This window comes from Thamnophis elegans, chromosome 7 (genome assembly GCF_009769535.1).
Source record: "Thamnophis elegans isolate rThaEle1 chromosome 7, rThaEle1.pri, whole genome shotgun sequence".
Classification (NCBI taxonomy): domain Eukaryota; kingdom Metazoa; phylum Chordata; class Lepidosauria; order Squamata; family Colubridae; genus Thamnophis; species Thamnophis elegans.
In genome coordinates, this window is record NC_045547.1 from 50,501,259 (window position 1) to 50,515,360 (window position 14,102).

Here is a 14,102-nt window from a genome sequence, read left to right on the forward strand (position 1 = left end):
CGAAGTTTTTAAAATTACCTCTTCTGTAGAGACCAGGTTATCAGCCACGTGAGACATACACTGTGTTTCTATGGCACAGTAATCCCCTCCTCAAACAACACACAATGCAAATTTAGAAGCAGCAGTCCGGGGCGGGGGCGGGGGAGGGGCTGAGCTTGGACAGCCTCGGAGGCAGCTGCTAGCTAGCTCAGAGAGAGAGAGAGAGAGAGAGAGAGAGGAAGAGAGAGGGGGGAGGGAGGGGCTGCTCAAAGCAACAGAAAAAGAAAAAATCCATGAGGGAAGTCCGCGGTCTCCACATGGAGTAAGTCTTCTCCTCCCTCAGCCATTGGCAACAGCTCCCAGGGATGCGCGGGCGGGAATGCGCTCGTCTCGAAGAAGAATATACGCTCCCAGTTGCTAGGAGAGCCTCAGTGGCTGGAGGCTTTTTCATAACTTTAAAAAAAATCAGGACTTTTTTAAAAAAAACCGGGATGCGGGAAAAATTGTGAAAAAGCGTGACTATCCCGCCAAAAGCGGGACGTCTGGTCGCCTTATTCTTGATTAACATATCGGTTTTAGAATTAACTAAATTGGAAAGGGCGTTAAATTCACATTCCCTGCTTTATGTAGGAATCAGATTAAAATACTCTGTCAGTAGACTCTGAAACCTCTTTCTGAACACAACCAGTAAAAGGTGTTTGCTACTTCCCTAAATAATTAATTCTATTGAACTGTTCAAACTGTATTTTTTTCTTTCAACTGACATCTTTATTCTTGTATGATTAATCCATTACAATATTCTCTGCCTTGTTTTATGGAAGAAACCAAGTAGACAAGTTTTGGTTTTCTTTTATATGGCATTTTTAAGTACCTGAAGCTGTGATTTCCCTCTCATCAAAGAGGTGTCCCTTAAAACTAAGTTGTGAAACTGATGGATCTGGAATGCTTCCTTCTCAGGAGTCTGAGAAGGGACATGATAGCTTCAAATTCCCACCAAATCTGATTTGGAATTTTGAAGCCCCAAAGATATTTGAGATAATCTATTCAAATTCAACCTTAATTGATCTGTTTCTGCCTCTGCCTTCCCAGGGCATATGTAAACAATGATTTCATAATAATAAAGTAAGAATGACAAATACAATTTGCCTGCAAGCAAGAACTGACGAGACCACAAAATAATAGAAGAAGAAGAAACTAAAATGCTCTAGGGGTTTAGAATTTGTTGGAAGAAATGTCCTTCTGGGTTCAGCTCCAAGTGGGGAAAAAACACTGGAGACATGGAGGCTGCTTGGAAAGATGGACAGGACTACATGGCTTGAGTCCTGAACAGAAAAGGTGATCACATGCTTCAATGTTGGGTGAAGAAGAAGAGAGAGAAGGGCTGAAAGTTCCTGGCTTTATACTCTCTGTTCGGCCGCACCTCTCTGTTTCCTGTTCCTGTGTAAGAAATATATTCTGATTGGTTGTCAGACTCCCATGGGGCCATGCAGGGGCAATTCATTAGGTTGTGCTTTGAGTCAAGTTTGGTTGAGCATTGCTTTTTCCTAGGTGCCCTGTGGTGAGATGGGTAAAGGGCTAATACTATCATGCCTTAATCCCATTACCCTGGAGTTGAAGGGGGAACTCTTTGTTATGTAGAATAGACTGGCTCAGGCATTTTAATGGCCCATTAAGGAAAGTGGGGGCTATTAAGAGGGAGTCTGTTTCCTGCCTAAAAATATGTTTCTCCATTTCTGATCCAGAGAAATATAATATTCTGCCTTTTCAATATTTCCTAGGATATTTCATTTTTCTAGGAGAGGAATGGGTTTTAACTTCCTACAAATTTAAACAATCATTTGCCACATAACACCTCAGATTTAACAACTGTTGATGAGAAAGTTTTAAAAAGGTCTGGACAAAGGATGTTGCAAGTACCTGGAGAGTTCAGGAGAGACCTCTCCAGTGGATCATAAAATACAAAGATCTGCAAACAGAAGTAGAATAACTGTGGCACAAGAGATCAAAGATCGTACTGGTATTAATTGGTGCTATCTCAAAACAACTGGAGCACCCCTTAAACACCATTGTACTGACAAAAACATCATCAGGAATTGCAAAACACAGTTTTGCTTGTAACAGCTTAGATCCTGTGACTATTTATTTCTGAGTAGATATAGTCACTTTTACCATATGTTGGAACTTCTCCATTCCTACTGATGGCTATTACAGTTGTTAAATTACAATCATGGGATTCATTCCACCAGATTTCCACTACACTTAGTAATTATATTTGCCTCCCTGTACTAAGATTTCCTGCTCATTTTGTTAATTTCCTGTATTTTGAGTCATATTAGTGAATAGATTATGAAACCCAAGAACTTTATGAACCAATATTCTTTTTTATTTTTCACAGTTTGATTTCACCAACACTCAGAATTGGTGAAAATATGAAATATTAATCTGAAAATCCAGAAAAAACAGAAAATCTGAAAAACCAGAAAATCCTTTCAACCACAAAAAATTTGTATTTGGACAGGAATACAAACATGTTACAAATATTACATACCAATATGGTGTATCCAATAAAGTTTTACTTTTGGGGATTCAAATCTCCTGAGAATTTCCTTGTTTTTGGTTCACTAGTTGGTCAGTGAGAAAGAATCTAAAAAATGAAATATGGAAATATTGAATATTGAAAAAAATGAAAAATCAATGTATCTTTGCACTTCTACCATTGGGCAGGACATCAAAGTATAGCCAACCGAACAAATAGGTTTAAAAATAGTTTCTATCCTTGGGCTGTCAGATTTTTAAATACAACCACAATCACTCCATGCACATGTGGAAACGTATGACTAGTTTTTTCTTTTTTTGTTTCCGCTATAATTTTGCACCAGTGAGGCTAAAACCAATTTTGTTGTATTTATTTTGTACTGTGGGAAATTATCATCCAGCCCTCAAGCCATGTGGCCCTGTCCAACAATAAACCATCTTTCCACGCAGCCTCCATGTCTCCAGTGTCTTCTTCCCCACTTGGAGCTGAACCCAGAAGGACATTTCTTTCAACAATTGGCGACCCACAGATGGGACTCCAAGCTAACCTAACAAATGGATATGGCCCAGGTAAACCTTCCATGTCGGCACAGACCCCATTGAGTCTGTGGGTGGACTTTATCTTGACCTTAACCATTGGATCTAGGTTTTAAAGGGGTTTTGAGTTTGAGCTGAAAGGCTGCCTAGAAAGAAGGTGAGTACCTCTAAATTTTAATTCTCTAAAGTTTAATTTAAAGCATGGCAAAGCATGGGAAATGTGTGTATGCGTCCATGTGTGGGATCCTTCTCCTGATCACAGCTGGATCTTGGTTCCTCTGTGTGTTTTACCAAGAGAGCCTGGAAAGTATTAGGGTCAGGCCAGAGCACAGGACTTTCTGTTAGGGAAAGGAGAGTGTGTGTGAAAATGGATGGAAAAATGAATGAAAATTTTGTTGTTGTTGTTGTCCTGTGAAAGCAAAAAGAAAGCAAAGCCTCATTGTGTGTAAAGGAAGGAGATGCGGGTACTAACTGAAAGGGCAGAGGTCCTCCTCAGATTACCTTTTTGATCTGTAAAACCCTAGCGGAAATTCCCTGGTAGGAAGGGACCGAATACTTCATAGGGGAATTTGAAGTCCTTCCCAGAATCTTTTTTTTTCTGAAAATTTATGGGGTGCTGGGCACCCGGCTAAGCCAAAGTGAGCCCTGCATCTAATGGGTCATGGGAGGTGTTAGCTCAAGGGTGAAGGGAAAATCCCTTGGAGATTTCCTAGAAGCCTGGGACGCCAGGCACATGCCTATCTTGGCAGGCATGAAGGCAAGGAAATCGTGTGAGAAATGGGCTTTGCTGAAAGATAATACAGGAAAACTAATTTGGCTATATAAAGGTACTTAAAAGAAAAGGGAAAAATGTTGGGGTTTCTTTTTTTCTCTTGTCTGTCTCTTTCTTTGTCTTTTATGCAACCACATGGCTTGTTTGTTAAGATTTGTGCCTTCCCTAATTTAACAGATTTGTGCTGGGAATGTAGGATGTGAAAACCTGAGAGTTCTTTTTTTCCCCCTTTTATTTTCTCCTTGTCCTTGTGTAAATGTGTGCCTAAATCTTTGTGCTACTTTGTCTACTTTGCGCATGTGCGAGGAACATGTCTGCCAAGCTCATTGCTCCGGCCTCGTACAAGAAAAACAGCCAGAGAAGAGGTGAGACTGAGCTCAGGAATTGAGCCGGGGAGAGGGCAAGGTATGAGCGATTCACAGGGGAGCTGGTGTCGGCAGTGAATAGGAGAGACATTGCTCTCCAAGGCTGCCGTTTGTGAAAGATGCTGATGCTGACGCCGCTCGGAGGACGCCGCGGCTCAGCTGTTGGAAGACCCCGCAGCCCAGCTGTTCTGGGGGAGCCCCGACCTTGCTGCGACTGCCACCCTGACTGCCGCAACTGCCATTGTGCTGCTTGCTGGCTCGTTGGCCCGCTGGCTTGCTGACACCGCTTTGAGAACGGCGCGGCTCAGCTGTTTGGAAGACACCGTGGCCTCCCCTCCACTGTGGATGCAGTTTTTCAGCCTTGGATCCGGATTGCCACGGCCCTGTTTCTGTGTTACAAGGTGCCGCTGAGCTGCTGGGCGTGCTGCCTCCCAGCGGGGTTGGTGAGTTTGATGCTGGGATGTTGTGGGTCTGAGCGACAGGCTTCTAGCCGTCGCTGCTGCCGACCCAAACGCACCCCCCCATCTTCCATCGCGACTCTTTCTGTTTCCATGTACTATTACTGCTGCGGACTGACTGTTGAAATCCTGGCCTTTTGGCTATCATGGCCAGCCTCTCGGCTCCTGCTGCTGTTGCTGCTGCTATCCGTGGTTACTTTAGGCGCCCCCCTTTCAGACGCCTGACTGTCTTTGCCTTCCGGCCATCTCTGCCCCTCCCTTTGTCCTCAGGACCACCATTTTGGAGTGAGCTGGGATACTTGAATCCACCTCCAGCCTCACTGAGATTCCCGTATACTATCCTGCATACTATTCTGCACCTCAATATTTGCAGAAAGAGAAAGCAGGGGACGAAGAGGATGTGGGCAGGGAGCCTGTTCCGTACCTCCCTCCAATCGACATTAATCCTCCAATCACTTCAAACTTTTGGACCTTGCCTTTTTTGCTGATCTCCGCAGATGAGAAGATTAAGAACATTAAGCTTTCCTCTCTCATATTAGTACAAGCTTTTATTCTTCTTATGCAAACTTTTGTACAAATTTTGCATAGCTGCACAATTTTTAACTCGTATGGGGAGTGCATGTGATATGTATGTGACTGACTGAATGATCCCACTTTTTATTAACCTCATTATCATTATATTCTGTGTTTTTTTAACTGTGGGGACTGCCTGGGTGAATGGATGTGTATATATGAAAGGACTGGAAATACAGCCTGGTGCCTCCTCCACTGAGTGCTATTGCAGAAGTGTTAGGTGGCCCAGGCCTACCTCCAGTCCTAGAATGCTTGATATAAATGGCCTGCCGGAGAGAGTGGAGGCTACGGGAGGGGGAATGGGGGCTATGGGCACGGGGGTGGGCCCTAACATTATGGTCATGATGGGGAGGGGCAGGTATGGCGGGAACTTCAGGGCTAGCCATTACCGGGGAAGGAGGGTCCGCTATGTCACAGCGATCCCTCCTTCCGGCCCTACTAGTTCCACTTCAGGGCCAGATGGCGAGAGTTGTCAGGGCCCTGGTCTCAGGCTGTTGTTGCTAAATCTGTGGTTCACAAAGCTCCCCTCGTCCGGGACCTAATATTAGACGAGGGGGCAGACCTGGCATGTATTACTGAAACCTGGCTGGGCCCGGTGGGAGGAGTCCCCCTCACTGAAATGTGCCCAGAAGGGTTTCAGGTGCTTCATCAGCCGCGACCCCAGTGAAGGGGTGGGGGAGTGGCTATCATCATCCGAGGGTCATTAGTTCCTCGTAGGATCCCTGCTCCGGAGCTTGTCGGGTGTGAGTCCTTGTGTGAAGTTGGACCTTGAGGGGGTTTGTTGCTAATGTACCTTCCTCCCAACAGCATTGCAACATCCCTCCCCTCACTCCTTGAATCAGTAGCCGAGCTGGTGGTAGAGTTTCCAGGCTTATAGTGCTGGGGGATTTCAACCTGCCTTCGCTCGGTGGACACTCTGATGGGGCACAGGAGTTCATGGCTTCCATGACAGCCATGGACTTGACCCAAGTAATCCAGGGTCCGACTCACTCAGCGGGGCACACACTTTACCTCGTATTCCTCTCGGAGCAGTGGAGACGTGATCTAGATTTGAGGGGCATTAAGATCTTGCCCTTGTCATGGTCTGATCACTTCCTACTGAGGCTTGACTTTCGGAGACCAATCCCCCACTGTAGGGAGGAGGAACCGATTAGGTGGTTCCGCCCCAGGCGCCTGATGGACCCTATGGGATTTCAGATGGCACTTGGAGAAATACCTGACACTCTCATCCACAATCCGGTGGAGCCCTTAGTTGCTGCCTGGAATACAGCGGCGGCAGGAGCCATTAACTGGATTGCGCCTTTACGGCCTCTCCGAGGTAGTGGATCCAGGAGAGCTCCTTGGTTCACCGAGGAACTCTGGGAGATGAAGCGCCAAAAGAGACGCCTAGAGCGCCTCTGGAGGGCCAGTAATTCCGAGTCAGACCGAGCACTGATGAGAGCCTTTATCAGGGCCTATCTCGTGGCAATACGGGCGGCGAAATGTGCACATTTTGCCACTCTTATTGCATCCGCTGAATCGTGCCCAGCCACCTTGTTTAGAATAGCCTGCTCCCTCTTGAAAGGGAGGGATGCGGACGACCTTTTACAAGGTAGAGCTGAGGAATTTGTCCAGTTTCTAACGGATAAAGTCGCTCGGATTCGGACAGATCTGGACTCCAATTACACGGTACCAGCCGAGGTACCGGGGGAAGGTCTTGAACAAATTTTATGGAGCGAGTTTCAACTTGCCGCTCCTGAGGAAGTGGACAAGGCCATGGGAGCGGTGAGTGCCTCCACCTGTATACTGGACCCGTGTCCCTCCTGGCTGGTCTCGACCAGCAGGGAGGTGACACGTGGCTGGATCCAGACGATAGTTAATACCTCTCTCCAGGAAGGGTCCTTCCCGCACCTTTTAAAGGATGCTGTGGTGAGACCCCTCCTCAAGAAACCTTCTCTGGATCCAGCCATTTTGAGTAACTATTGTCCAGTCTCCAACCTTCCCTTTATTGGGAAGGTTGTCGAGAAAGTGGCGGCCTTTCAACTCCGACGGTCCTTGGATGAAACCGATTATTTGGATTCCTTTCAGTCTGGTTTCAGGCCTGGTTACAGCACGGAAACTGCTTTGGTGGCACTGATCGATGATCTCTGGTGAGTCAGGGATAGGGGTCACTCTTCTATCCTTGTGCTTCTTGACCTCTCAGCGGCCTTCAATACCATTGACCATGGTATCCTTCTGCAACGGTTGCGGGAGGTGGGAGTGGGAGGCACCGTTCTTTGGTGGTTCTCCTCCTACCTCTCGGACAGGTTGCAGTCGGTGTTGGTCGGAGGGCAGAGGTCGACCCCTAGGCCCCTCAATTATGGGGTGCCGCAGGGTTCGGTCCTGTCCCCCCTCCTATTTAACATCTACATGAAGCTGCTGGGTGAGATCATACACCAGCACGGGATTAAATATCATCAATATGTGGACGATACACAGTTGTATCTGTCTGCCCCGTGCCAACTCAGTGAAGCGGTAGAAGTGATGTGCCAGTGCCTGGAGGCTGTTAGGGTCTGGATGGGAACGAACAAGCTTGCGCTCAATCCCGACAAGACCGAGTGGCTATTGATGCTCCCTCCCAAAGATGGTTCAGCTATTCCATCTCTCAGCCTGGGGGGTGAAATTATACGCCCCTCAGAGAGGGTTCGCAATTTGGGAGTCCTCCTGGATCCGCAGCTGACTCTAGAACATCATCTGTCAGCTGTGACCAGGGGGGCCTTTGCCCAGGTTCACCTGGTGCACCAATTGCAACCCTACCTGGACCGGGAGGCCCTTTGGATAGTCACTCACGCCCTCGTCACCTCAAGACTGGACTACTGTAACACGCTCTACATGGGGCTGCCCTTGAAGAGTGTTCGAAGACTTCAGCTTGTCCAGAATGCAGCTGCGCAAGCGATTGTGGGTGCACCTCGGTACACCCACGTTACACCTATCCTCTGCGAGTTGCACTGGCTGCCTATTGGTCTCCGGACATGCTTCAAGGTGCTAGTCGTTACTTTTAAAGCCCTATATGGTATCGGACCTGGTTACTTGAGAGACCGCCTCCTGCCAATTACCTCCCAAAGACCGATTAGATCCCACAGACTAGGCCGCCTCCGAATTCCATCGGCCGGCCAATGTCGGCTGGCAACTCCCCGGGGGAGGGCCTTCTCTATGACTGCTCCGGCCCTCTGGAACAATCTCCCCGTTGAGATCTGGACCCTTACCACCCTTCCGGCCTTCTGCAAAGCAACTAAGACCTGGCTGTTCCGGCAGGCCTGGGGCTGTTGAAATTTCCAGCCCCATCCAAGGTTATGACTGTTGCTGTATTTTAAATTGTTTGTCTTTTTATTTTTATTTTGTACCCTCCTCCCTTTCAGATTGTTAGCCGCCCTGAGTCTTCCGGGAATAGGGCAGCATACAAACTAAATAAACCTTAAACCCTGCACCCTCAAGGTAATTGTAACTAAGATGTCTCCAATCCAAAAGACAAGGATTTTAAAGTGTTCAAAGAAAGAAAAGAGTAAACTGGCAGAAATTGCCTTCGCTCAGTTTGTTCCCCCCCCCCAAAAAAAACTAGAGTACAGAGAAGTTTTTTTCCTTCCTTCCTTCCCTGTACCTTAAAGTAACAACCCAGGAAATGTTTTAAGTTCATTTACAGGAAAAGTTTCATCCTTGCTTCTATCGTGTGTTTAAATGATTTTACCTGTTTATTTCCTTCCTGAAGCATGTGAATCCAGACCCCATTTCTCATCTGTGATATCCCCATAATGTTATCAGTTTATCTGTTTAGTAACTGATGATTTTACCTTTTTAAAAACTCTGCCTGCAAGCTTTCTACCCACCCCCAAGCCCCTCCCTTACCCTTAATTCTCCAACAATGCCTTTTTTGTGGGGGAGGGAACCTTGTTCTCATGTTTTCAGCCCTGACGTTTTTCAGGTGAGTATAGATTTTTTTTCCCTTTGGGGGGGGGGAGGAGGAGAGTGTTGCCTTGTGTGTGCATGTATGAGATGAAGGAAATTCATACTAAAGGTTTGCCTTCAACCTGAGTAAAAACCCTCTGCACATCTATTTGGCCAACCTACTCGAAACCTGGCCTCTAGAAGAGAGTTTTGATTTAGATTTTGTAACAAATTTGCTGATTTTCTGGCCACCATCAGATGAACTGAAGAGAAGTTCTACCTGAGTTTGTTCCCCAAAGAGATTAAGGAGTCCACAGGGATAGCAGGTAATAAGGTAAAGCCTGACTGAATGGGAAGACCTAGGTAATTGGACTTGATTAATTTGATAAAATGTCTGTTAAAAAAATTCTTAGATTTGCATCTATACTAATAACATGTAGAATTGAATGGCATTGAATTGATGGTGATATGTTTGACCAGCTAGCTAAATAAATAAATAAGCTTGGGCTTGAAGCTGTGGGGGAGGGGAGAGTAGTTAGGATTTAAACTGCTCTCTGAGTTTTCCCACTGCTTGCAGAATGAGCCACATGTTCCCCAGGTAAAGGAAATTGAAGATTTAAAAGGATAGAACCTCCCCCAGGTCTGAAAGTGTTGTTCCATGGTATATGTGTGTGTAATCATTTCCAGACCTGGAGGGAAGTTGAGATCCCTTAATAATAGAAAATGGAGCTCATTGGCTTATGTACAGCTCCCTGAAATAATTGTAATAATTGCTTTGTATGAAGAAAGAATGAAATGGGATTTTTTTGTATGTGAAATTAATTTATACAAGCAGTCTGATTGCAGTGCAAATGTGAGTATGTCAATGGTAAAAGTTGGTATGAATATACTTTGATTTCCTTTCATATAAAGAAATAGTAAGTTGCAAGATTGTTTAATGGTATGTGTGTGTATGCTTATGTGTTATTTCCAAACCTGAAGGGAGAGTGAGATCCTTTAATAAAATAAAGTGAAGCTTGGTGGCTTGTGAAAAAGCTTCCTGAAATAGTTATAATGATTGGTTAGCATGAGCAAGCATGAGCGTCTGACTGCAGTATGAATGTATGTGTCCTCAATGCCCCAGGGAGTACTAAGTGAAGAGATCCAGAGACCTGTGATTGCCTGCGTGAATCCCCCCCACTTCTTCCTTCTGGGTCATTCTTTGGAGGAAGCAGAAAAGGCGGGGAGAGTGAGTGTCTGCTCATTTTACAATGAGTGTGTGTATGAAATGCCCCCAGTGATACCTGTGAATGCCTCTGTGCACCCCCTCTTCATTCCCTCCTTCCTTTTGGGTCATTGAAGGGGGGGCTGAAGTTTTTCTGTTCACTTTAACCATTTTTTTCCTCTCTCTTCTGAGAAATTTGGAGTAAATGGGTGACCTGCTCCTTTACCTTTCACTGTTGTTATCTTTTCATCTATAAAAGTTATGCAATTACATCTTTTCTGCTCTGAATACAATTTTGATTTTTTTTCTTTTCCTTCTGGAAATTTTTGAGGTTTAAAATGCTTAATTAAACCTATAAAAAGAAATGATTTTGAGATATTTTGCTTACATTTGTAAATGTTTTAACATTTAATGAGAATTTGCTTCCATCTGAATGGAATCTAATATTTTGAAGTGTTGACTCAAAGAACCTCTTTTTTTTAATTGCATTTTTTTAAAGCTGTTTTTCTTCCCTTTCTCTTTTACATCTGAGTGCATTTTTAAAAGCTTGTGAGTCAAGGTGCTCTACCCTATGATATTTTGTTTGTTTGTTTGCAACACAAGTTGTTGTCCCTTTTGAAAATTTACTCATCTTACTGCAAAAGTGTTTCAATCATAGAAGCAGTGGGAATGTCATGTTCCATGAAATTTACATCGTCTGCCTTCTGGAATAATGTTTGCATTTCCACACTTTGACAGAATGGGTGAGATTCCACAACATGAGACTAAAGATATGTCTGTAAAGAACTGTATATTTGGCCTCTCCTCTTTTTCTTCACCTCAGAAACAAAGGACTGCTAGCTCAAACCATAACTCTTGAATTGGCTGCTGGTGATTGCATCCTGATAAAACCTGACATGGGGGAAAAAACTTAGCCAAGCCTGGGACAGACTCTACCAAGCCTGACTGACCACTCTTACCAGCAAGCTAAGCCTAATGCCATTCAGCAGATATAAAAGAATGGACCCTGAGATAGAGAAATAAAGACCAAAAAACTCTCTTCTATCCCCAGAAGACAGCTGTAAAGACTATGGGGGAGGGTGAAAATTGATCCTAAAGTTTTCTTTCTTTGCTTCCTTCATAGAAATTCATTGTAAGGTTTCTTTCTTGTCTCATTTATATTGTAATCAGTTTAATGTATTCATGTAAGAATTGTATTTGAGAATGGCTAGCACAGCAATTTCTGAACACCTTAGATTTCTGTCTAGTGGGAGGGAAAGTTTGTCCAAAATGTCTGTATTTTCTGTATTGTAGAAGCAGCTACACACACACAAAGGAGAGAGAGAGACAGACAGACAGACAGACTATTCAGAATTAGATTGAAACTATCTCCTCCACACACAGTTTTTCCTAGGTTGTTTTTTGCCCCAGCACAAAAGCCTAAACAGTGATTTCTCCCTTTTAATCCCATTGGGGGTGGGTCAATTCCCCTCAGGCAATTCCCCCAGTTAAAGAGCTAGCAGAGAGGATCTCCCCCCCCAAAAAAAAACCCCAAGCCCTCACTGTGACCAAAAAAAAACCCCATGCTGCCCAGTAAAGCAGGATATGTTGCACTGGTGGTCTCATGAGTAGGAGTCCCCAGGCTCATTCTGTGTAATTTTACAAATACTAAATAGCCTGGCTTGCACACCAGCTAAACTCAATTTGGCCTCACTAAAATAAGAGCCAGGGCAGGTTCAAGAACCATCCCTTTTAAAATGGGCAGCCTGTAACTTAAAGGGAAGCATGGCTGTGAATAATTTTGGGGTTTCTGCTTGCTTAAAACCTATCTGAAAGCTCACAGAAAGTGATATCTGATACTAATTGGCATGGAAAATTGGATACTGTAAATTTCTTTCCAGAAATTTGTGCCCTGGTTGCTAGACCTTCATGGTTGAAAGCTATCTGGGAGCCACTGAAGAGATCCTTCTGCTGTCTCTCTCAATGGTTTTTCATCAGAAGAATTAAGTCTCCCTGATCTGACCAATTTTAATCTTTTGTCAAAAACATGTGCGTTCCACGCACATGTTTTGGGAAAAAAAAGGAGGGATTGTGGAAAGTTATCATCCAGCCCTCTCCCAGAAAAATGAAATATTCTAGGAAATATTGAAAAGGCAGAATATTTCTCTGGATGTGAAAAGAAAGAAACATGCTTTAAAAGACAGAATAGTTGCCTGTAGTTTCCTGCCCATCCCCACTTTGTCAATAGGCCATTGAGAAGGCCAGGCTAGCCCACTTTACATAATAAAGACTTCTCCACTCCACCCAGGGGGGATGGGAACAAAGGCATGATAATGTTGGAACTTTACTCAACTGACCACAAGGCATCTGAGAACTCATCACAGCCTAGAGAGTAGCCCCTGCATGGCCCCATGGGAGTCTGACAACCAATCAGAATACATTTCTTACACAGGAACAGGAAACAGAGAGGTGGGACTAAACAGGGTATAAAAAGTCTAGCAAGCCCCTCCTTCAGCCCTTTTCTTCTTCTCCACTAACATTGAAGCATTTGATCACCTATTCTGTTCAGGGCTCAATCCATGTGGCCCTGTCCAACAATAAACCATCTTTCCAAGCAGCCTCCATCTCTCCAGTGTCTTCTTTCCCACTTGGAGCTGAACCCAGAAGGACATTTATTTCAACAGTACAATGACAATAAAGACTATACTTACACTATACTTATACTTAGACGTGTAATGACACACATTCCACGGAAAAGGAAAAAACAAATGCTTTGAAGGTAAAAAATGAAAGAATAAACAGCAAGCTGAGAAGCAAAATGGAGATCTATAAGAAACAGAAGCAGGACTAATAATGAAAGAGGAGTACATAGTAATAGGGAGTTCAAACTTGTAGATATGGGCTTAGGGAGTCCAAAGTTCAGAATGAATTGAGGCAAAAGTAATTGCACAATTTTCCTCTTTTCTGAGACAAAACACATGTAGCCCCATATACTTGTTTGTTATAAAGTGAGCAGCTTTATAAATATTTTAAATTAAAATAAACAAATAAGGAGATACTTTGGGTCCTTTTTTCCCACTCCACCCCACCCCACCCCACCCAAGCTTTCTGCATTAATTGCAGCTTTGCCAATCAACAGATTACCACCTCTGCATACTCTTGGTAAAAATCCCAACCTAGAAGGGAAACACATGCAGCAGACTTTAGCTTCCCAGAGACTTAAAACATGACAACTTTCCCTGTATCCCCAGTCCCACCCACAAGGTCTGGCAGCCAAACAATGCTAGGAAGAGTTCTATAGACCTGGTGCTATTTTTCCATGTATGCCGGATGATCAGGTGATGAACATTCAAGAAGTAATAAATATGAAGAATATAAATATGAAGAATTTATTTATGGCATATTCTGTGTGTTTTGGTTTTTATTAGCAGGAGCTCTCAAAAATTTAATCTATTCATATTGTAGTCATTAACAGTTTGTTATCTGTTTACAAACACACTATATTGAAACTAACTAAGAGAAAGTTGTCAAGGAAACTATGATTAAGATGGGCAAAAAAACTTCAGGTATAATACTGAGCTGGAAAAATGAGAAAAACTTTGGGAAACACATTTGAAACTGACCATGTGTGCGACATACAAGGAAAATCAGTACACAATGTTTTATAGATGGCATTTGTCACCCACGAGGCTCACAAAGATATTCCCAAACATATCACTGATGTGCTAGAAGTGTGAAAAATCATATGGGACTTACTATCACACATGGTGGACATGCAAGAAGGCCAAAAAAATACTGGA